Source organism: Periplaneta americana, chromosome 1 (genome assembly GCF_040183065.1).
Source record: "Periplaneta americana isolate PAMFEO1 chromosome 1, P.americana_PAMFEO1_priV1, whole genome shotgun sequence".
Taxonomy (NCBI): domain Eukaryota; kingdom Metazoa; phylum Arthropoda; class Insecta; order Blattodea; family Blattidae; genus Periplaneta; species Periplaneta americana.
In genome coordinates, this window is record NC_091117.1 from 189,694,528 (window position 1) to 189,719,555 (window position 25,028).

The window sequence follows — 25,028 nt, forward strand, 5'->3', positions numbered from 1 at the left end:
TACGGCCAGGTCTACATGTACACTGCACTTAGCTAGGTAATAAGCTCAGATGGTCTTGCCCAACAATGTACAAAAAGAAGGAAGTGTTTTGTTATATCTGTACCTACGTATGTACATTTTTCTAGTTTTGCAATTACTTTTGTGACTAATAAAATAAGTACCTAGAAGTTAAGAATGATTACAAATACCTCCTACGTACTACAAACAGATGCAGTTCTGTGGCATGGCCAGCACGATCTCCTGACTTGAATCCCTTGGACATATCTATGGGGACTGTTAAAAGACATCGTCTATCAAGATCGTCCCACAACAAGAGATGACACGAAACATCGAATCCGAGAGACTTTCCAGTCACTTGACCACACCAAAGTGTTAGGAGTCACTGACAGTGTTAGAAGAAGAGTACGGATGTGTGCTGCTCAAAATGGCAGACAGTTTGAACATTTGTAAAAATTAACATCTGTCAACATTAATTGTCTTGTTTACATTTTCGTATTGTAACATTTCTCAATATTGATGGCATTGTCTTTCCGTACGTTTTCTCATTGAAAGAGTAGGAATTGATAAAAGCATTTCCTGTGAAAGTTGTTTGTTTTGAAGAGCTCTATCAAATGGTACCCTATTTGATCCCGACTCCCATTTGAAATTTTGAAGTAATACGCCACTGATCCTACTTCCTGTTAGAACTGATTGATGAAATCAAGCTCAAGTGAAAGTTCACATGTGCTTTAGTTATAAATATTTTTGTCTTGAAAGTTTTAATGCAGTAGTTTCCGAAATAAATTACTGTTACGGGTGGTCTGAATCACCCTGTATAATTCCGAGTTATTTCATAACACGAGGGTAAGTATCGTGTACGCATGGTTGTTGGAGTAAGACATTTTCTAGGCGTATAATTTTCGATGGAGTATTGAAAATGTGGATTCTCACGTTTATGGAACGGAATACTCGCACATATCAGCATCAGACACAAGTCATAATAAAAAGTGAACTGATTCGAAATCTAATAACTAATCAATTTCAGATGTTCGATGTGTTCTTTAGAGTCATAATGTTTTTGTAAATCATGAGTTCATGACGCTTATTAACTTTTATGTCTAACTTACACACTTTAAACCATAATATATTTTCGTCCTTAAATGAAAAATAATCATCTCCGAAGTCTTTTACAAGCACAAGCTAAGTTGCACATTTTATTGGCGACATTTTAATACATCTTCACAGTAGCTTCGCTAGATCACAATTGAACTCCGTACGAAATGTATACTTTTGAAACAGAAAATAGGCATGCTGTGTGGAAACAACTATTATAATGCATCAAGCAATACAAAACCTTCACCCATTAAACTTCGAATGAACAGAGCTCACTTCGCGACGTATTTCAGTTTGAGTACGAACCTGAAGGTACGTCAATAAACAGTTAATGTCATCCTATAGAGTGTTCCTTAAACCTGTAACCGCCTGTAGGCAATGTTTTGGTTTCCAGACTTCGTTAATTGCTGATTACTAAAACATACTTTAAATTAGTACCCGAATGGAACAAGAAAAAAAAAAAATCAAAATCGTGGCTAGGAAAAGGATCAGCGGAACAGTTCAAAAGAGAGTTTCAGGAAGATCATTTTTGATGGGCGGCTTGGTTGTTGAGAATCTGAAGATGTGACTTTAATAAAACTGATGCATACACCACAATAAGTATGCACTTTTCACACCTCCCTGCCGAAAAAGTTTCTAAATATGAAATGTTAGTAGGGTTTTTTGTTTATGATATATTTTATGCGAATTAATTATGATTAGACTTCGTGGAATTGTCACAAGAATCGTAAGCTTTACTATGCACGCAGTATAGACTGTATGAGAAGGGGGCGTGCAACGGATGGAGTATGCCTCTGATGTAAACACTGAGCAGTATACAGCGGTTACAATAAAACCTGTATCCTGCATTCAAGAAATATAATGACTGATCATTGAAGTAGGAAATGTCTAAACACGTAAGTACACAATTATTTTATAGTGAGAGATATTAACTCTTAAAATTTAATGTAAGATACTCACATCATTCTTGAATATGTGCATTGCAGTGAAGAGTTACGTACATTTTGAGCGACTGCAAAGTGAACCTCCTCCGATGGTCGCTCAAACAGTTTTTATATTGGGAAAATGTACGTTCAACATAATACGATGTAGTAGGTGCACTACTTTTTAGTACACCAACTTCAGACGTCTTGTCGTGACCTGATAACACATCATTTATAATACGAAGTTGTGAATAGGAGAATTTTTAGCAATAATGTTTCCCAACTTACATTTCACTTTTTCTGAAATTAGTGAATTGTAATTTTGGATAACGGTTTGTGATACGTTATACAGTATATTAAGGACTTCTGAGAGTTGTAGTTTAGACGATTCTAACAGGGTGATGCTTTTGGACACGATTTTAAAATTAGAATCAATGAACAGAATATCTTCCAATAGCTGTTCAGAAGGCAATGATTTTACAGCTCCAACAGCGGAACTGCCTGTGCTATCCAATGCATCAATTACCTCCATTATTTTGCCGTAATGTTCTGCATAATAATTAACAGCATCCAATCACATTTTCCAAAGGGTCAAGACGGCTGCGGGGGTAAGGGTATTCCAGGGGCAATTGTTTGGAACAACAACACTCTCATTATAGTATGTTTGATTGAATTCTTGTTTGCACTGAACAAATGTTAAGCTTTGACTATTCCAACCACAGTAATGTAAAAACAAGTACTTACATAAGTATACATTAGCTGTAGCTGCTCTATCTATTTGAACCGGTCACAACTCTTAACATGAACTGCTTATACTACGAGACCGGGCGGTCGCTCACTTCTATACTACCATACATCGGCAACCTGATTGCATGCTGCGTGTGGCAATTCAATGAAGTCTAATTATGATATACGCATAAACAAGAAGAAAATCACAGAATCAAACAATTCTGCTCGAAATTTCACCATTAACATTAGGAATTGTCTTGCAACCCGAGAAGTAATATAGTCCGTAGCTGCTGCAGGCTCAGTTTTTTGCCACACCCAGTGACCTACACTACCTGAAGGTCGGGCGAAATCAAGTTTGCGGCCATAATAAATAACGACAGGAACGAAGCCATAGCCATGAGTTGCTCTGAGAAAGATCGTGTTCATGGAGCACGGAAGATGCATCAGGCAAGACCTTTCACTGCATCTTCACTTCCTGAAAGATAGAAATCTCTGTAACCGATTGAGGTGTTGTGTTCTCACTAAGAGGATCAGAGTTCGTTCCCCGGAAATTGCTACGGCATTTAAGCTAGAAAAACTCTAACTTATTTCCATTGAATAGTTAAGTCGATTTTCTCTCTCACTTTCATTCTAAAATTGATTGCTTTATTATGGTCAGACACCGGATGTGTTCAAAATAAATCCTGAATTATGTATGTATATATATATATATATATATATATATATATATATATATATATATATATATATATAAACAGAAATTAATTTAATACAGTATGCACTTTTAGTACACAAGGTGTAAAGAAAAAAAAGTGGGCAAAGCTTCAGGTATGGATTGTTCATATCTGTAAAATGAAACATGATTATAGTATAGGCCAGCGTTTCTCAAACTATGGCCCGCGGACCACCTGTGGTCCTCGAGGTCTGCCCTTGTGGTCCTACAAAAAAGACAGAAGAAAAAATAAAATTAAAACGAATTGCGTATCACACTATAGCTTAAAATCTCAGAGTTTGAAAATGACACAATCGAATTTCACTTTTTCTCCCAGTACAGACATTTTATGAAATTTATTACCCTACCCGTCTATCGACTTTCCACTCTACTCTCAGCAACAAAAGAGGGATTTAAAGCACTATACACGTGGTGTTTCTCGCCATCTTTTCTCTGCACAACTGGCGCCGCGCCTGTAAATCAACAAGGGCCACCCGAATTCATAACAGGGGACCAAAGTATCGAACTTTAAAATTCAATTTTAAAATATAAGTATACTGGTATTAAAATATGCTACGAAAATGATAAATTTGCTTTCGAAGGGAACAAGAGTAAGGTGGTCCGCGGAACTGTTCTGACTTTAAAAAATGGTCCCAACTTCAAAAAAGTTTGAGAAACGCTGGTATAGGCTATCAATATGAGTTCGAAAGTGCTTGATTTCGGACTAGGGATTGCAAGTGTGATTATAATGGGATTTGTCATATGTATAAATTAAAACATTGTTATATCAACATGGGTCCGGAAGTGCTTGGTTTCGGTCTAGGGTTTGCAAGTATGATCTTGATATAACCATTTTTGTTCTATACATAAGATGACGAATCAGTAGGTACCTGAAGTCTTGTCCATTTTTTTTGTTACACCCTACATAATTATAATTAATGTAATTATAATAGAATAGGTCCGCCGCTTTATTTTTTACATCCAAGCTGCCCATGGTTCGATTCCCGGCGTGGATAATGGAAGAAGTTTATCTTTCGTCCACGGTATTGGGTGTTTGTCCTTTGCCATGTTTGTGTCATGTCAACAGTGGCCTTACGATGCGCTGACAACACGGCAAAAGAAAACCGGATTGTATATCAGCTTGGGGGTTGGGCGAAGGGCTAACAACCCATCATCGTAAAAAACAGCTTGTTACGAAACCACACAATAAGGCTCGGAATGGGACTGATTCTCTGGCACGACCTCAGTAAAAAGCTATAATTCTGTTCGCATTGTGTAGAGTTTCTGAGGGTCACTTGAGTCGCAGTCGACCCAGAGTCCGTGAGACTTGAGATGGAGGTCATGCAAATAAGAGGTCTTATTTATTTGCCTTCACCCTTCCCAAGACAGTTGCGGTTGAAGGTAGGAAGAATTAAGTAAATGCTGTAGATATATTGAAATGGTTACTCTTCTAATGCCAAGGAAATCCTGTACGTCTACAATCATCTATCACAGCCCCTATGTACGGCACATTGACATTTTACTTGAGGTTGTGTACAAGGAGCAATAAATCTTCTCCCTTTTGGAATTAAACGGTTTAGCTACATCAGCTTTTGTTTATGCGAATGACGTGAATATATTAGGAGAAAATCCACAAACTATTAGGGAAAACACGGATATTTTACTTGAGGCAAGTAAAGAGATAGGTTTGGAAGTAAATCCCGAAAAGACAAAGTATGATTATGTCTCGTGACCAGAACTTGTAGTTGTTGTTCAACTGTCCGGAGACTGGTTTGAACCTCAGTGACCCAATAAGGCATCACTCACGACGCGATTTCGAACCTGAGATGGAATGGAATGGAATTTAACTGAGGGTGGCACGGATGGTCCAGCACTGCGACCTATTGAGATCTATTGCGCTAACCCTCGATATCGAATGAGTTGCATGCCACAGATCCCCAACGCGCACCGCCCTAACCACATGATCCCTTAACGACCGGTCCCTACAGCCGACAATCCATATACCATTCCTGCTTCGGCAAATTTCCGCAAGGCCCCCCCTGTCGGTCCGAGGCGAAACTCCTCCCCCGAGTAGGTCCGCCTCGGGTGCCATTGCAGAAGTCATTCAACATCGCTGAACTACATTCCACGGAGGCCGGTCGAGAGAGTCAGCAGCTTCAGGAGGCCGCCGGTAAAGTGATCTGAAAAACCAGAAACGGGATGATGGGGGAGGAAAGGAAGTGGCAAAGATGAGTGGGTTCCAATTGTCTGATAAAGTTACCTGATATTCATCTGTAGGAGTGAGGAGAAAACCCCCCAAAAAACCTCATCGAGACAACTCTTCCTGACTGGGAATCGAACCCGGGACCGCTGGGTTCGGAGTTAGACTCGCTAACCCCTCAGCCACAACTATGGACTCGAACCTGAGTTACTGAACAAGAATTTATTATCACCTGCATCACCGTATCATCATCCTTTTCGTCGTTAAATAGAAAAAGCTATAATCTTGCCGTTATTCTTGATCTGCGGGTAATGCTGTTTTGTTCGAGATGTTCAACTTGAAGCCAAGGCTACATCCTTCACGAAACAATTGATGACGATGTCTGAGAGTGTGAATCGCTCACTGTCGTAATTCACATGTGCACTTTCTCTCCGTGTTGTTGCGCATGCGCCGAGCGGATCTGCAGAAACGATTCAATCCTTTTTTGTGAAGTCTTCTCTTCGAAACTCACGTCGAATGTTTTTGCAGCATGTACTGAGGACGAGGGAGCTCGATTATGATATATTATTTTGTTTATATGTTTTGTAAAAATGTCTGCATTGTCTGGCAACGGACCTACTTTTTAAATACGCGCCCTACCGCACATGTTATGTTATAGCAAATTTCGAGTAATGAAATAGGCTGCTGTAATTCGATAAAATTGTTCATTGCTCAATCTGAAAGAAATAAACAGTGAGAAGTAGTTTATTTAACCTACGAGAGCGTTCCTCCAAAGATTCGTCAACGCGCAGGCACGGAAGTAGAGTGCTGGGGTCGCAAGCGGTTCAATGAGTCGACAATTCGACTGAAGCTACACGATTTTTAACAGTACGGATTGTTCGATATAGCGTTGCAAATGATACTTGTTTGAATGAAAATCTGTATCAAATGCGTGTTGTGGGTTAAATTGAAGGTCTTGCAGAAGCTTAAAAAGGTTTTCTATGTATGTTATTTGTCTGGAATATAATCAACAGTTAGCAACTAAATAAATCTGAGGAAATTCTATTATTCGTTAATATTTCATAGATGTTTAAGACTTGAAGAAATGTATTGCCGTGTTTGCTGATATTTGGTTTTCCTTGGGTGATTTATGATATAAGGCCAAGCTGGTAGAGATTGACGTGAGAAATTGATCTGAATTACGGAGCCATCTGAAGATTGTTAGGTCTATATTACACTATCAGATTTCTGTGTCACAGAATATGATAAAATTTTTGATCAAATATATATGATGAAATGTAAGATTTTTTAGTATATTACACTACGTCAAAGCTTTTTATCATCTCTTTTATCACAGTTCTAATAATGGATCCACAACACTTCTATGTTTGTTGCAGCTGTAAATGCAGTAATGTTTATTGCTTTAATACTAAAGAAAACATTAAAGAAAAAACGTATTTCGTCGGCTTAGAGTGTAGGCCTAAACCTGCTAACAAAAAGGAAATTTTACAGGGGAAAGAAAAACTAAGTAGAAATGAACTCTGAAACTTTAGAACCAAGTCCAAAGTACAGATGGTGAGGTTTCAGAGTTAATTTATACTCAGGTTTTTTTAGTAGGTTATTATCCACTCTTTATCAACATTTTAGGTTATTTAGCGTCTGAATGAGATGAAAGTGATAATGCCGGTGAAATGAGTCCGGGGTCCAGCACCGATAGTTACCCAGCATTTGCTCATATTGGGTTGAGGGAAAACCCCGGAAAAAACCTCAACCAGGCAACTTGCCTCGACCGGGAATCGAACTCGGGCCACTTGGTTTCGCGGCCAGACGCGCTAACCGTTACTCCACAGGTATGGACAGTTTTTTTTGTTTTCCTTGTAAGATTTCCTTTTAGTTAGCAGGTTTACGCTCTAAGCAGACGATTTGGGATAGAGATTGGGGTAGGGAGAAAAGATACAAAAGGAATCCATCAAACTCTACTGAGAGAACTTCAGTGTGAAGATGTGAAATCCTATATATACTAAGTACCGTATTTAGTAATGGATGATGAAACATTTCATGTGACTCATAATGAGATATTGAAAGTTTTGTGGTTTTCACAGACCATGTGTACTTAATATCTGCCATTTTATTTCTTCTCAGTCACAGATTTTATCAAAGATATAATGATGACCATAACTTTTATCACAGAACTATGTCATAGCTAGATGTGATCAAAGATGCTATATTACACTGTAAAAGATTTGATCATATAATCAAATTTCTATGACACAAATTTGATAGTGTAATATAGGCCTTACGCATGCAGTACTGTAGTATAACATTTCTCACCAGAGATCTCTGCAGTACAGTTTTTTTTTTTTTTTTTTTTTTTTTTTTTGGAAATTATATTAGCAAAACATCTTTTATTTTTTTTAACTCTCCATAAATTAGAATAACTGTACCGTAGTCTGAAATAATAGTAGTGTTCCAATGGTCAAAAAATTATCCTTTTTCTTTTCTGTAGCTGTTGCCAGGTGTGTATTTGTTAGATACTGTTGTGACATGTATTATGTAATGCGCTGGTTTGGATTGGAGATTGCACTAAGTGATGCAACACTTTTCTTGCTTGCACTTTTGCGCCTATTTCTGGAGTTGTATAGTTGTATCGTGATAACAAATTATCTGTGGCATCCGCCCGCCGACCGTCATCTCCATGTCTCCCCTTAGCAATGACTCGACAGCATGTTGCACACAAAGTCCAAAAGGATTTGTTTATTATACTGCTTGAAATGTTGAGACAGCTGAACTGAAGCCTGATATTTTGAAATTAAAGTTTAGCTGCCAAAATTGTTCATTTTAACTAATCAGTCCAAGAAGCAGAGCTTAGGAAATGTAATTAGTGAAACACTATCACTTTTAGGATCTTTATAACCAGTGTTGCCAATTCCAATTTGCGAAAAGCCACTATACGCTTACAAAAACTCGCCAAATATGTCCTAAAACCTACCAGATTTTCGTTCCAATGGATTTTTTGTACTTAATTGTTCAATAATACGCAGATAAGATATAATAGTATAAATAATTATTATACACTCAATACCGAAGCTATAAAATTAGTGTTTCCACACCTGTTTCTTCAGTTTCAAATAAAGGTGTATATCTGTAGAAGATGAACTTGAAGCACTTGCAGTTGATGCTTTGTAGGCTTTCACTGTCCTAATTTTTAACTTGATTGTGTTTAGGGGATTAAAAATTATAACAGCATACACTACTTCATCTTAGTGCAGCCCTAATTTCAAAATTGACTGAAATACCCATTCTATTTCTAATTTTGGTTTAATGATAATATCACAGTCTAGTATATACAGTCACGAAGCTCAGTACGTAGTAAATATGCATCCATAGATAGTTGCTAACCACTACGATCGCTACTATTGCCTCATTACAGACAATGCGAAATAGTACCTGCACAGTTTATTGTTCCTAGTACCCTCATAAACTCAAACTTTGTAACTGTATATACTAGACTGTGATAATACTTTGAATCCACTTTTGAATTTCACCTAGCAAGACATAACATTGATGGCGCGAACTAGGCAATTTTTTTAACGGGTTTGTATTTGATACCTCTTTGTACTGGGAAACTTTAACCCAAAAATCAGTAGCAATGCTTAAATTTTTCCATTTCACTAAGATCATGACTCGCCACTGTACTTAGTAACTTTTTGGGCTGTGTTGAATTAAGAAAACCTTGATTTGTTGTAGAACATAATAGAAACTTAGTCTATCAACTTTTTTTCAGTATTTCCATACATTCATAAAGCCTTTTCAGCAGTTGCTTGATTGGAGGAACAACGAAAGAAACGCGCCGTTATCGAATTAATTTCTCACTTTGTGTGTTATAGCTGGCACGAGCGTTTTTGGCGTGTGCCCTAAATATATAGTGCCCAGTTTGTGAGCATGTTGCTAGTGCATCTGAGAATTGTACCACTTCCTATATACGTCACATCAGCCGTTTTCCAAACACAGTTGTCAGACTGACTGCGGCAAATGTAAAACACTAGCACTTAACGTTCCCATTACTTATTTCACACGCCAAAAACGATGACGCGGACTATAAGACTGTGTTCTGTTTTCAGTTCCAGCCATTGCTATGCGGTTAACTGCAAAGTACATTGATAGACATCTAATATTGCAAGTATTTTGAAAAGATAATGGCCATCGTCGAAAGTCGTGTTTTGTATGCAATCTTCCTTACATATGTTTTTAAGAATTATTGCAAAATCGCTAAAAATTTCCACTGACATTAAAATAAACTAGATTTCCCAGTGCCCACCGTTTAATGAATTTTAGCCGCTAACAGAGGATCAAAAAAACTAGATTTAGTGGGTAAACCACCGTGTTGACAACACTGTTTACAACGTGCCATATGCTAGCGTTGTAACCACACGCTGTTCTTAGACAAAGTGAAAGTTTAATACTATTATGAATACTTAATGTTATATCTATTAATTGCAGACAAATAAAGCGTTTTTGTCCCCTGATTTTAACCAACAACTGAACCAGTAAGAAAAAGGATTGGTGGAGAAAGACTGACTCGGTAATTTAGAAGTGCTCGTAGAAAAATATGTCAATATTATATTGTGAAATTAAAAGAAAACATTCAATATTGCAGTATATTATATAACTCTAGATCAGCAATGTTTTCGCTTATCAATTGGAACGAAATCTTTTTTTTTTTTTATCCTGTCGCGGTCTGACATGACCTCAGAGTGTTCGATGTTCGTTGACTATAAACGAGAGTTTATCAAATTATATGTTTATATTAATCTTTCGGTGCATATTGGGTTTTTTCTAACGTCGAGACTCGAAACTATTCCTTGAATGGGAATAGCTGCGAGAGACAACGCTATTAGTATATTGTAATTTAAAGTAAATTGAACATTCTGCCTTCGGTTTTTTATGTCAAGAAACAGAAAACTGTGGAATTGCGCATTAGGTTCTTACCACAGTCTTCTGGCTTTTCCATCTCTCACTTTTTCCCTAGTCTTGGTTGTCTTCGTCTTCTAACTCTGATTATTGCTTAAAGGAAAGATTCCTTTAAATAGACTAAACTGGCGCAAAATTATTTAAATTTCATGCTACGAAAATAAATTCCCATTCGAATAATTATTTTATCAATTATTTATATTAATTTATAAAACAACAATTATACATACAGTATAATTTTGTGTATAATCAGGAAACATACCTCTGATTGAGGTTCTGGCTGATCTGTACATCTATTATATTAGACAGTAGGCTACATCTCACTTGACGATATGTGTTGCAGGAAGAATAATTTGTTTGTATGAACCTGAAGTCTCACTAATTAAATATGTAACTAGTCAGTGATATATGCAATGGAAGGGGAAAGGTACTGGCCACGCTACCCCGTTATCTCCTGGCCTAGTTGCCTCATAAGTGGTATCACTTGTGAGGCTTAGACCTATCTTCAGACAGTTGACTAGACAACAATCAGGAAACAAAAATAACTAACAAGTTTAATAATAATAATAATAATAATAATAATAATAATAATAATAATACTTACTTACTTACTGGCTTTTAAGGAACCCGGAGATTCATTGCCGCCCTCACATAAGCCCGCCATTGGTCCCTATCCTGAGCAAGATTAATCCATTCTCTATCATCGCATCCCACCGCCGTCAAATCCGTTTTAATAATTATTATCTTCCCATCTACGTCTCGGCCTCCCTAAAGATCTTTTTCCCTCCGGCCTCCCAACTAACACTGTATATGTATTTCTGGATTCGCCCATGCGTGCTACGTGCCCTGCCCATCTCAAACGTCTGGGAAATGCCTGTTATTATTCGGTGGAGAAGCTTTTATCATCCAGTTTGCTGTCAAAAAATCTGAAAGTTAGAATTTATAAAACAGTTATAGGCCTATTACCAGTTGTTCTTTATGGTTGTGAAACTTGGACTCTCACTTTGAGAGAGGAACATAGGTTAAGGGTGTTTGAGAATAAGGTGCTTAGGAAAATATTTGGGACTAAGAGGGATGAAGTTACAGGAGAATGGAGAAAGTTATACAACACAGAACTGCACGCATTGTATTCTTCACCTGACATAATTAGGAACATAATAATAATAATAATAATAATAATAATAATAATAATAATAATAATATAATACAGTATGTTGTTCCATTCGTGATATCCACTTCTGTGAATATTTCTCTCTCGTGAAATCGAACTGCAATTTATGTACAGACCTAGAAACAAAATTTGGACCACCTGAATTTCCCAAGGTCCAGTTATAACATAGTGTGCATGTTTGCTGTATGTTATAACTGGAACTTGGTAAATTCATGTGGCCCAAATTTTGTTTATGGGTCTGTACCGAAGATTTTCTTTATAAAACTAGAAATTCACGTACGATATATTCATAACTGGTTTATATGATGCTGAAATAAAGTTAAGAAAACAAAATTAAGAAAACTTTGTATACGATAGTTAGTTACTTTTCTGCAAAATAACGAATATCGTTTATTTAGAGATAAATTTGCTATGTATACATTTGATGTGCTATGGGTGTATTCCTAAACAACTGAAGAGACATGGTTGAATATGGATACGTCTTGAATGGGAAAATATCACTGCATTGTTTATCCTTTTACATACATTCTCTGGCTTTAATCGATGGAAAATGTATACGTTTTGAACGGATAATGAACGGTAAATTGGTGGGAATAAAAAGAACTATAGAAAGAAAGATTTATCGCCTGTAATTCCCAAATAATTGTTGTATTGTGTTATAGCGCCGTACCAATGATATAGCGTTTTCTAGGTACCTGCTATTTTAAAATAATTTCGCATTTTATTTGAGCCTTTATCAAGAAAGATAAATTTTAAATTTTTGAGTACATATTATGATATTATAGTGCATTGTGTTTCCACTTTGGACGAAAAACAATTTAGTATAGCTACGTTCCCCTTTTTAGAAAGGAACAATTGAAGATAGAAAATGAACAAAAGAAGAACATTGTTTGTCTTAGAAGCAGAAAACGGTTCTGCATTACTATGGTGGTGTGTTTATGTAACAAGCACTGCAGTAGGCCTAATCTAATCTGAAATAGTTTACACAGATAATGTTCATAGTTCCGGGGTTATATGCAATAATATTGCGCTATTTAGGCTTACTTAACTTATTAGTTCAAAACAAATAATCTTTGAAACTCATTTTAATAGCTTATGTCAGCATTTATTATCTACCGGTATTGGAGGTCTACAGAAAAATTCCGTAAACATTTATGTAATAGATGTTCACATACTGGATGTATTTTCCATGAAGCTTTTTGGATAAAATAACAGAAAGTTCGTTAGAAGTGTGTTTTAGAATATAATATACTGTAGTATATTTAGCTCTTTTTCATCTTTCTTTCATGTATTACGCTTATTAGGTCTTATTTTTCCACCGTCTTGCGTACGGCCCAAGGGTCTTTTCCTCGTTCATGGTAATGTACAGTAGCGTTTGTCAAGGTATTCTTTCATGAGTTGTTCTAAGGACATGAGATCTGCGTTTCGTTCTGTAATTTTGAATGTTTTCTAAAATTGGGTCGGTTTTTAATTCATCTCAAATGTCTATTTTTCTTGTGTAATTTAGTGTTACCTGCAGTTTTTCTTGAAAACTTCATTTCTTTGGCCCAAGTTTTACTGCAATACTGCCATTTTTTTGTAGGCTGTAATAACTATAGTATGTTTTTTTTTTTAAACAAAGAAGGATTTAAAATGCTATTAATGTCATTCATTGCGTAATAAAAACTGTTCAATTTTGCCATTTTAAAATGAAATAAACATGTGAAAGTCAAACACATTAAATAATTGAAGTAAATTATTTATTAAGCACATAAATATAAACAAGGAAATAAAACAATAAAATGCATTTTCAGGTTAACTAGTTAATATCGTTATAGTAATTAAGTACAATCCGCTGTTGTGACCGCGTGGTAGCACATCGTGATCTGAATAAGAATTAAGGCCCATTCACAATGAAAATTAAACATAACCGTAACATAAACACAGAAGTTTGCGCCCAGGCTACCAAATGGGATCATTCACAATGATTCACATAAGCATTGACATAAACATTACCGTAAGACGTTAACATGAAAGTTTGCAAACTCCAAACTTTCATCCTTATGCTTACGTGATTTGCAAACAGAACACAATCGTGGAGCGCTGAAGTATACGACAGAATATGAGGAAATGGCGTCGTTGTTATGTTTCCATGGTTACCAAGTATGTTGGCTGTTATGTTTATGTTCCCATCGTGAATGATGGTATGACTTCTTGATTTTACCGTAACGTTTATATTCTTAAGTTAACGCTTACGTTATGTTTAATTTTCATTGTGAATGAGCCTTTAGTACTGATGAGTTGTGGAATTTTAAATTGGTTTACTTGTTGCGCAACCTTAATCATGTTTTACGTAAAACATGCAGCCAGTTCATAATATTCAACCTTAAATAACAACAATCGTTCTAAAATTGTGCACAATTATTATTGAGCAATGCAACAAGCCTAATGTTCTTTTAAAGCTTTAATCATACCGCAGCATTTCAACACAGAATGTGACCGCGACGAAACGTTTTCAGAGTACTGCATGACCTTTATAACAAGAAAACTGAGAGAAAAGAAGAACAACCACGAAAACATTATCTGAGTTTCTCTCTCGGTACTTATTTCTAGTTCATTTTGTATTTTTTGTTAAAAATTGAAAAACAAATCTGTACAAAGCAATTAACAACACATTTTTAGCTTCATAACACTAATCAATTAAAGAAATGACACTTCTGAATAATTCATTCTCTGTTTGTAATATATTCTTTTACCTTTAAAACTAAACAAAGAAGGTATTTTACTAACAACTTCAAATTAGTGTAACTCTGAAAATATTGAGAATAGGACAAATGTTTATATGACATTTTTTGTTCAGAGTGTCTTTGGAAATAAGCTCCATAAAACCCGAGTCACACGGGGATAGTTTACAGGAATCAAGTGCTTGAAGTCTCTAAACTTGATACTATATTTGTGATCACAGGGAGACATTAAACTTGAAACCATGCTTGAAAAAAAGCGCGCGCTGAATGTTGTATTCGTAGTGGTGTTTGAATTCTTGTATTCTGTTATAGTTAATAAAAATAAATAGTGAACTAGCATTTTTAGTTTGGTGAAACTGAAGATGCCACCAGCACATGTTAAAGAATGTGTGCAGCTAATTGGAGCCTTGTTATTATATGAATTACAAAATATTCTTGAAGAAAAGGAAAAGAGAACATGGGTTAAGAAATGGATTCGTAGAAGAATTATGCACAGTGCATCTAATACCTTGTTGAAAGAATTAGTTGAAAATCCTGCAGAATACAGGAAACATCTCAGAATGAGTTCTGTATTAAGGGTTTTTAACTTTTTTCGAACCACTTCTACGTCTATGTTTTCGAAACCTTGTTCCATGAGTTCACTGACTAGTTTCTGGAATAATAATTCCCGCTTGTTTTTATTGAGGTATTCTTGTCATGTATATTCCATAGAAGTTCATACTTGTCATATACTTCCAAAAACTTTATGATATCGTTGGAATTCCACTTAGGGGCGCTCATTATTAATAATTATTAATTTACTTCGACAATAGGCCTAAAACTACAAACTTTCTACTTGCCAAGTTGCTACAAGTTCGCATTCACACGCGGAAAGTGGTGGAGTCAAGTTGGTCACGTGACGGGAAAGTGGACACAAAAGTTGACGGGTCGTCAACTCAAATTCTGCTTGACCGCCAAGTCACAACTTGACTGTCTCGATCATATCACACGGGGAAAGTTGAAGGAAAGTCGACTTGCTCCAAGCACTTGACTCCTGTAAACTATCCCCGTGTGAATTGGCCTTAAGTGGCGGTAAATCCTCGTGAATCACCCTGTATATTTTATGTATGTGTAAATGTTATACCCTGTCGAAGTTTCAGCTTTTCGGCCTGAAATTAGACGAGCACATGGTAGGACTTTAGTGTGGGTTTACACAACGTCTGGTCTCTATTGTCTCCGACTTGTTAAGGTTTCCAAACAATAAAAGTCTTGAACGATCTTCTTATTGCAATGAACTTGCATATATTTTTAAAAGAAACGGAAGTAGGTTTCTTTGTCCATGGGATTGAGAACAGCAGTTAATTTTGATAAACATGTGCGTCATCGTTGTTGGACATAGTGCATAGTTGTGTAGTAGCTGATAGATAACAAAACCAGTGAACCGCGGTGTCCAAAACTGCGCCTTATTTGTTGCGTTCGCTATAAACAGGAATTCGTATAAAGTTACACTTTTGTTACCTACCATCGTTGTTACTGTTATTATTCATGGAGATATATTTCCCATAAATCTAATGAAAAGAAAACCTAAATGACATTTGTGTGTGCTTGACAAACCTCCAATTCAAATTCTTGCATTAATAAGATGTAAAACAACAATATTCGAACACACTCTTCATCAAGGGGCACAACTCAGCTGCTAAAGATAAATAATTATGCACTATGTACATATAAATTGTGCTAAGAACTTTCATATTATCAAGTTATGTTGTAACAAGTGTCAAAGTTCAAGGTTTCCATGTGATAAACCTACTTGAGTGCAAAATGCAACTCTCTGTTTTCTAGAATTATAGTAATTTAAAACTGTGAAGTTACGAAAGAGGAAAAACACACTTTCCATTTTAATAACTGGGGATTGATTTTCTTATACCCGTTTCATGTCAACACGGATTTTGTATTCCAGCAGCCACATTAAATTTATGTTAGATAAACGGGAGAAAATAATATTGTGACATTAGATTTCTGGAAGTATAAAATAATCACTGTGGCATCGCTGCGAAATCTTCTGTAGCAATATTAGTGATGGTAAATAAAGTGAAGTTTGGCAGGACTCCAAGAGAGGAGGACCGGCTTCCAAGGTAATATTACTTGGGGAACAAAGCAATTTTACTGGAAAGTCCCTGCATTTCTTCCTTGTCTGCTTGGCACAGCGATATCACATCCCTCGTCATGGCCAGATACGTTGTTGATAACCACAGCACGCCCCTCGGGTTCGTTGAATCATTGCTCATCGTCACATGACGTCGAATTTGGTCAAGCTTTCTGTTATACTTGTGTGTATGAACACACAAAAGAATGAAATTGATCTGTTCCGTAAAAGTCTTCATGAAAGCAGAATCTCCTGTGTATAAAATGTCTTTGGAGCTGCTTTCCCTAATACACTTGAGGTGCTTTGTTTTCTTGTAAATAAAGTGATATAGCAAGAAATTAAGCATCTCGTCGTTGTTCCTGCAATAACTCCTATGTGCAAAATATACAGTTTTTCAGTAGTAGGAAAAAACACATTTATTCATCCTATGGCAGCCGTACATGGGGGAGTGTGAATTCTTACGTTTTCGAAAGAAAGAAATACAATTACATATAAGAGATTTTACTATTTGCTGTACTACTATTTAAGTTATTTAATAGAGCAAAAATCTCAAAATCGATAAATATGTCACATAGGAGTTATTGCAGGAACAACGACGATCTGGTCTATGAAATGAGAAGTATAGATTTTACTTAGAAAACACACGTCACGGCCGTACCATGGATAAATATATAATAGGATGCGAAACTGCGGTCAGCACCATCTGGCGGCGGGGGGCTGAAATAAGATGATCAGCGCCCAACGTCGTAGGTGGTGAACATTAGAACTACGTGTTGGGTACATTACCCAGAGTTGTCTATTTATCCATTCTAGATATTATTCGAGGAGACAAGATGGCAGACAGAAACTTGCTAATAAGTGAACATAAAGTGTTACTACGTGTGTGTATAAGCAGTGTATGTTAAACAGTGATGTTTATGGACGTTGTAAAAATAGTGTTGTTGAATGTATTGTAAAGTAATAGTAATATAATAAACTGAACTATCTAAGTAATTCTTGCAGACTTTTCCATTGCGCTGTACAATAAATACCCAAAGAATACAATCCCAATTATCTAACCTTTTGCTTTATTTTCTGTCTCTGTCAGGGTTATATTTTAATTGGGTAGTGTAAAATAGATCGCCTCTTTTATCTTCCTGTTGGCCCCGGTAAGAATTTTCAGTAGAAGATGCTGTGAGGAATAAAAATGTAAATGTTTTATTTTAAACTAGCCGTACCCGTGCGCTCCGCTGCACCCGTTAGAAATAAATATAAAGTAATTACATAATTAAAATAGGACATTTGATCCAGGGAACATTCGTGTTTGATAGAAGGATAAATCGTTTAATATGTTACTTAATTTAAATTGTATTTAAAATATTAAAATGCGATCATTTTGATCCAGAGACCACTCATTTGGTGCAATGAAAATTCCTTTAACATGTTTCTTAATTGTTATTACCAATTATTTTTGGAAAAGCGAAAATTAACAGAAAAATTTTGGCTACAGATTTATTATTATGTTTATATTATATTATATTATATTATATTATATTATATTGTATTATATTATATTATGAAAAAGTGTTTTGATAACGGATGTACTCGAATTAGAAAGTTTTTAATTTGTTGTGGGAGCTCTTGAATCTCATGAGGAACAACTTTTACAACAGCGCAACATAATCTGCTTGGCTCATTACCCAATTTTTTTGCATTGCATTTATTGCATATGTATTTTATGTATTTTAACACGATTCAATTGAGCATAGTTAAAATTTGAATTATAAAATAATGGATTGCTAAGTTAACGTATTATTACTGCATACTAAATCAATACACTCTCGTTGTTCGTTAATTCTCTGAGGTAAAAATGAATATGTTCATAAACATTATTATAAGAAATGCAGGAAATGAATATACAGAATAACATATCAAGTTTTCTGTGCATAAGAAGCTATTTTAATCTTACCTGTCCTCAATTTACTCACAAGTTACTGTAATAACATTATAGCATTATGTCCATCCAGAGAAACTACACTTTCCAATGATGAAATAATAATTAATTATACAAATCGGTTAATTTAGCTTCCGATATTACCATACAAACACAGAAACATTGTCTGTAGGCTATGTTTCATAGCTTTCGATTGTTGTGTCCAAGACCCCTTATAGACGAAGTCATTTGTTTTTTATTTCAATACACCGCCTTAGATGGCAGTTATTTTAATTTCAAAACTCATTTATCTCATTAAATATCAGTCCTATCAAAATTTTTCAGAGAATAAAACTTATCAGAAATCATTTTTAAAGAAACTTTTGTTATGTAGCATATTTCACAAAAATCAATAATAAGCGAGATATTTCGATTTATTTAATTCAGGCCCCCTTATAACCCCCTTTTTAAATAATGTATTTTGAATGCCATATAGCCTATAATCTAAGCTACAAAGAACTTAATTTATATTCCAATTTTCATCGAAATCGGTTCAGCCATTATTACGTGAAAAGGTAACAAACATACAGACAGACATACAAACAAAAATTTCAAAAAAGCGATTTTCGGTTTCAGGGTGGTTAATTATATATGTTAGGACCAATTATTTTTGGAAAATCGAAAATTACCAGAAAAATTTCGGCTACAGATTTATTATTAGTATAGAAAATTGGGTTAGTTTTGAATATCGATGAGGGTGGGAGGGAATACTTTCTGCACAGTTTAACATTTTCGTCACCAGGTGCGCTGCTAAATGCATGGAGTAATTAGTTACTCTTTTCGCTACTTGGTGCGCTGCTAGATGTAAAAACGCCCCTCCCCCCAACAGGTGGCAGCAAGATCAATTTCTACAACAGCGCCTCTAGTGTGTGTTACGGGGAACTCAGTAAGTTTCGCATCCTATTATATATTCATCCATGACCGTACTTTCATTATTCACTTTGTAATATCCGTGTAAAACTATTAAAAACAGCAGTCAACCCTAGTATTTAACTACCATATTCATAGACATTCTTAGCACGGGCTTCCGGTGGATGATCAGCATACTAACGTGTTTCTTATTCATAAATCAATGTTAGCGATATGATATGATATGAATCCTGTACAAGTAATCAGTCGATAGCCGGGGCTAGTTTAGTACGCTCGTAGCGCGGGCTGGCGAAATGTCTATGCATAGCACCCATAGTGTTTACGTTGTTTTTCTTCGGAATCGAGCATCGTGGGATCAATATGTCCATTGATGTTCGTTTGTTGAAAAAAGAATATCTTATTTAATTCAAGCTTCTTCATAGTATAAGTAAAGCTGTTGATCCAGTTGTCCCAAGAAAAAAAAAAAACTCTTGTTCGGGTCAAAATAAACGTTTTAACGCGCGGTTTACTCGTTATCGTTTCAAAGGAAGCCTGGTATGTGGCCTCCTAATCGATAGTCGAGGGTTAATTGAATATTCGTCACTCGGGTGATTTTCGCAACGCCGCGTTGTGGTCGTCTAACGGATAGAACTCTGGTCTCACATGCAGGAAACTGGAGTTGAATGTCAACTGGAAAATATTTTTATTGTATAATTTTTCATTTCCTGTTATTTATAGTTTCTAAGTTTACAGTTCTTTAAGAACTCTTGAACTAAATTACACTATTAAAGACTTTCCGGAGACAGGACCGTCTCTTGAACTGTTCATGTATATTAAAACTCGTTCTCCTCAGCGCCTTGGACCGCCGATGAATTATGGCAACTAATTCGGAATGCCTGCATTACCCTGGCAGAAAAGTCAAATTTAATTTCAAATATGGTATGGTCCATGTTCCAGGGATTGCGGAAACGTCATTCAATGACATGAAAGATGAAATTGCACTAAAAATTTGTTATTTTTTATTACTTACTTACTGGCTTTTAAGGAACCCGCAGTTTATTGCCGCCCTCACATAAGCCCGCCATCGGTCTCTATCCTGTGCAAAATTAATCCATTCTCTATCATCATATCCCACCTCCCTCAAATCTATTTTAATATTATCCTCCCATCTACATCTCGGCCTCCCCAAAGGTCTTTTTCCCACCGGCCTCCCAACTAACACTCTGTATGCATTTCTGGATTCGCCCATACGTGCTACTATTGTAAGGTTTCGTAACAAGCTGTTTTTTACGGTGATGGGTTGTTAGCCCTTCGTCCAACCCCCAAGCTGGAGGACCACCCTTTATCTTCTGTCCACGACTGCTTATTCAATATATTCGCAGCTACCTTCCATATCTGGAGGTCGTCTCCTCTATCCGCAACCTGAGGACGCGCCATGCCGTGGTGATAGGGACCCACAATACACGAGTTCAGATTCGAACTAATGACGGGAAGATTATAGAGCCACTCTGTAATTGTGTGGACACTCGCACATTCTTCACTCGGATTCTGAGTTGTTCCGTTAATGGCAGTAAACGAAACCGATTCCATGTCTTGATGTGGCTACATCAACTTTCCATTTGGACTTCATGTAAATACCAAAATATAGTGACTGACAAGTAGAGGTAGTTACCAATATTCTATAGCAACTTGTCCGTTTTGTATTATCTTTCTTTTTCTAATTACATTTTATTTCTGTCTCTTTTTTTTATTTCTTCGGAAACTAAATCCGAGCTATAGCAAGACAACATCGCTGAATGTTATGTAACTAAAAAAAACAGCGTCGTAGACCGCTTGATTTCACGCGATATGAATGCTGTAATGGGTATGGAATAATAGAGCATTAAGGTTTTATGGGCCACCTGCTTTACATGAAAAAAGAACTGCACCAAAACAATACTTCATTTAATTCAGTTCAAGTAATATCTGAACTCAAACATTCAAGCCTAGTCTTCAGCTCAAAACTTGATAACAGCTTCATTGAAAAATGTAACGAATTTGGGAATTAAAAAAAAATTGTAATTCTACAGAGAGTAAAGTAAGATTTTATTCACAAGTGGGATATTTTGCGCAATTGCATGAAATCTATTTACTCTCGTGTCGTATACGAGAATTTTATTCAACACCCTGCTGTAATCAATAAATACAAACTTCCAGAATATATAAATACTTAGAGATTGATTATATTTTGTACCTAAAATTAAAATTTACTACTATTTATAGAACATTTTGACGTGATAGGCAAAAACTAATTTATTCGTAATCAGCTCGAAAAACTTGACAGAAAATGTGTTTAGTTTCTAGTCAGCAAAAAACATGTTAATCATAAATGTTTTATTACAGAATATTATAGTACTTTTTTCTATAGTATTCGTATTAAATTTGGTAAATTGTTTCTCTTATATTCAGTGCTGTCACGGTAATTTTTGTCTTGGCCATACGGTCGCCCTGGGTCGCAGAGTTGGTATAGCGCTGGAATTCTGTACCCGAGATTGCGGGTTCGATTCCGGCCCAGGTCGATGGCATTTAAGTGTGCTTAAATGCGACAGGCTCATATCACTAGATTTAGTGGCGTGTAAAAGAACTCCTGCGGGATCAAATTCCGGCACACCGGCGACGATGATATAACCTCTACAGTTGCGAGCGTCGTTAAATAAAACATAATTTTAATTTTTTTTTTGCCATACGCCCCACCCCTTGTTTTCTCCCATGAAATATATATTAATCTCCTCTCTCTATCTCTTCGACTGTCATTTAATGACATTTTTTATTATTAAAGAAGAAGTAAAGAAATTGTTTTGCTTTACATTTTAATTGTACAACAAGCTTGATTTAAAGAATACACCATGTAGCCCCACCGTAGATGCACACTTGTCTCGATGAATTTTGGAGTGTACTTGCAGCACTTCTTGTTTTTCAACCATTATTTTATATAATTCTGGATTCCAGTGCTGCAGAGGTGGACAATTTTTATGTATGAACATCAAACAAAATACGTTAGGAACAGCAAGAGATGATCTAAGATCTGTACAGATCTCAGCGTACAAAACTTAGGCACCCATATGCCGTATAGCTCCGTAAAGACAAAATTTTCTTTACCCCATACGATCAATTAAAAAAATTGTCGGTTCCCTTATGATTGGCCCCGTGTGGTTTCCATGACAGCATTGCTTATATTATTATTAAAGGTTCAACTACAATATAAGTATTAAGTTAAAATGTCATGAGAATTAAAAAATTTAAGTGTGGATGAGAAAAACTTCATCAGTCCTAGAAATCACTTTTGTAGACGAGTCACTGCACCATCTAATTTTGTATGAAATTCAGTTAAGGTGTAATATTAGCATAGTTAACTGTGTAAGAAGATATGTATAATACTTTGCCTCGAATGTTATTTTTCTCTGAAAATAAGAGAATGCGAATTGCTGTTTTCATACCTTCGGTTACTGCGTCATAAAAATCCTGTAACTTGGATAGGAAGCGTGTTCATAGACCGTTAAAAGAAACTTTTTACATTTTTTCGCTCTTCTGTTTTTTTACCCATGCTGCTTTTATGAGACTACGCAATTACTTAAGCAAATCACATTCTTATCGAAGAAAAGAATTATATTAATGGTTTTATGTAATCTTGAGACTAAAGTGATTTTTATAGGTCTTTGATAAAGACACTTCATCGCAGACAATAGACAGCTAATCTTTCCATTCAAGTGGTTTGATTGCTTTTAATATCTTTTATAGACATTAGATAAGTGTGAACCTCGCTCTGTCTCGTATTATTAACGCTAACATTTTGTGTGATAAGAGCGAGAGATTATCAAACACTGCTACAAAGTTTTAGGGTAGTTGTACGATATTACATACATACATACAGCTTAAGTTACATCGATCTTACCTGATATACCTACGTCCGAAATCTAATAATTGGGGAGCTGCTGATGAGCGATCTTTTAAATGAAGAGACATACATACATACATACATACATACATACATACATACATACATACATGTACGTATTTCTAGTTTTTTGTACAATGTGATGCTGATGAGCGGTTTTTAAATGAAGAGATATACATATACGTATTTCTACGTTTTTGTTCAATGTGATGTTTATGAACGGTCTTTTAAATAAAGAGACATACATAATACGTATTTATACGTTTTTGTACAATGTGATGCTGATGAGCGGTCTTTTAAATGAAGAGACATACATATACGTATTTCTACATTTTTATACAATGTGGTGCTGATGAGCGGTCTTTTAAATGAAGAGACATATACGTATTTCTACGTTCTTGTACACTGATGCTGATGAACGGTCTTTTAAATGAAGAGACATACATAATACGTATTTCTACATTTTTGTACAGTGTGATGCAGATGAGCGGTCTTTTAAATGAAGAGACGTACATATAAGTATGTATTTCTACGTTTTTATACACTGTAATGCTGATGAGCGGCCTTTTAAATGAAGAGACATACATAATACGTATTTCTACATTTTTGTACAATGTGGTGCTGATGAGCGGTGTTTTAAATGAAGAGACATCCATATACGTATTTCTACGTTTTTGTACACTGTGATGCTGATGAGCGGTCTTTTAAATGAAGAGACATACATATACCTATTTCTACGTTTTTGTCCAATTTGATGGTGATGAGCGGTCTTTTAAATGAAGGGACATATCGTTTTTGCACAGTGTGATACACATTATTGAAAATAATGTATCCTTTGCCGTTTCAATAAACTTATTTCGCATTAAGCACTAACTCAATAAGGAAAATAAAATAATTTCTTGCACAAGACAAGTAAATTGAGGTTACCCTTCTTATGGATTCTATGAAATGTTAGATAACTGCAGAAGAAATGTATTAATGCATGTTTTTGTGACCGCTGACCTTCACACTAGGAAGCTTCCGCGATAAGGATACGGTTTTTTCTTTTTACCATCTGGACAAACACAAGAATAAAATGAAGTAAATATACGGAATCCTAACAGTCTGTATGAGAGTACCAGAATAATATAATTTTACTGTAGATAAATAGTGCTCTGCTCGCCAAACTTAGACGCCCTCAGCCCGATTAGTTTATCTTGCCGCAAATGTTTATATATTTTATCTATGCAGATGGTTGTGTATTAATGGTTGTAGAATTTCAAATAGGACGATGCGACCACTCTCTTTTAGATTTGTATAATATTGTCCCATCTTCAGTAATGTGATATCGTAATGGCTTATATGACTCTTGCGAGAGGCGACTCAACGCTTCCTAATCAAATTAACAGGCATGCTCGGAAAGATTTATTGGGTGCTATTCATAGACATTTCGCAGCACGCGCTACGAGCGTACGAAGCTAGCCCCGGCTATCGACTGGTTACTTGTACAGAATTCAAGTCATATCCTATCGCTAACACTGGTTTATGAATACGAAAAACGCTGATCATCCACCGGAAACTCGCGCTAAAAATGTCTATGAATACGGCCCATTATGTTTTGGGTCAGTCACAAGTCTGGAGAATTGTGTGAGGCTGTTTGGCGAGAACT

At 35.9% G+C, this 25,028-nt stretch overlaps 2 protein-coding genes across 2 annotated transcripts in view; one reads left to right on the forward strand and one right to left on the reverse strand.

The window, feature by feature from the left end:
* Positions 1–25,028, reverse strand: part of FipoQ (F-box/LRR-repeat protein FipoQ) — a 140,287-nt gene that overhangs the window by 104,973 nt on the left and 10,286 nt on the right. The window lies entirely within an intron of this gene.
* Zip99C (Zinc transporter Zip99C) overlaps positions 1–25,028 on the forward strand; it is a 109,246-nt gene that overhangs the window by 29,219 nt on the left and 54,999 nt on the right. The window lies entirely within an intron of this gene.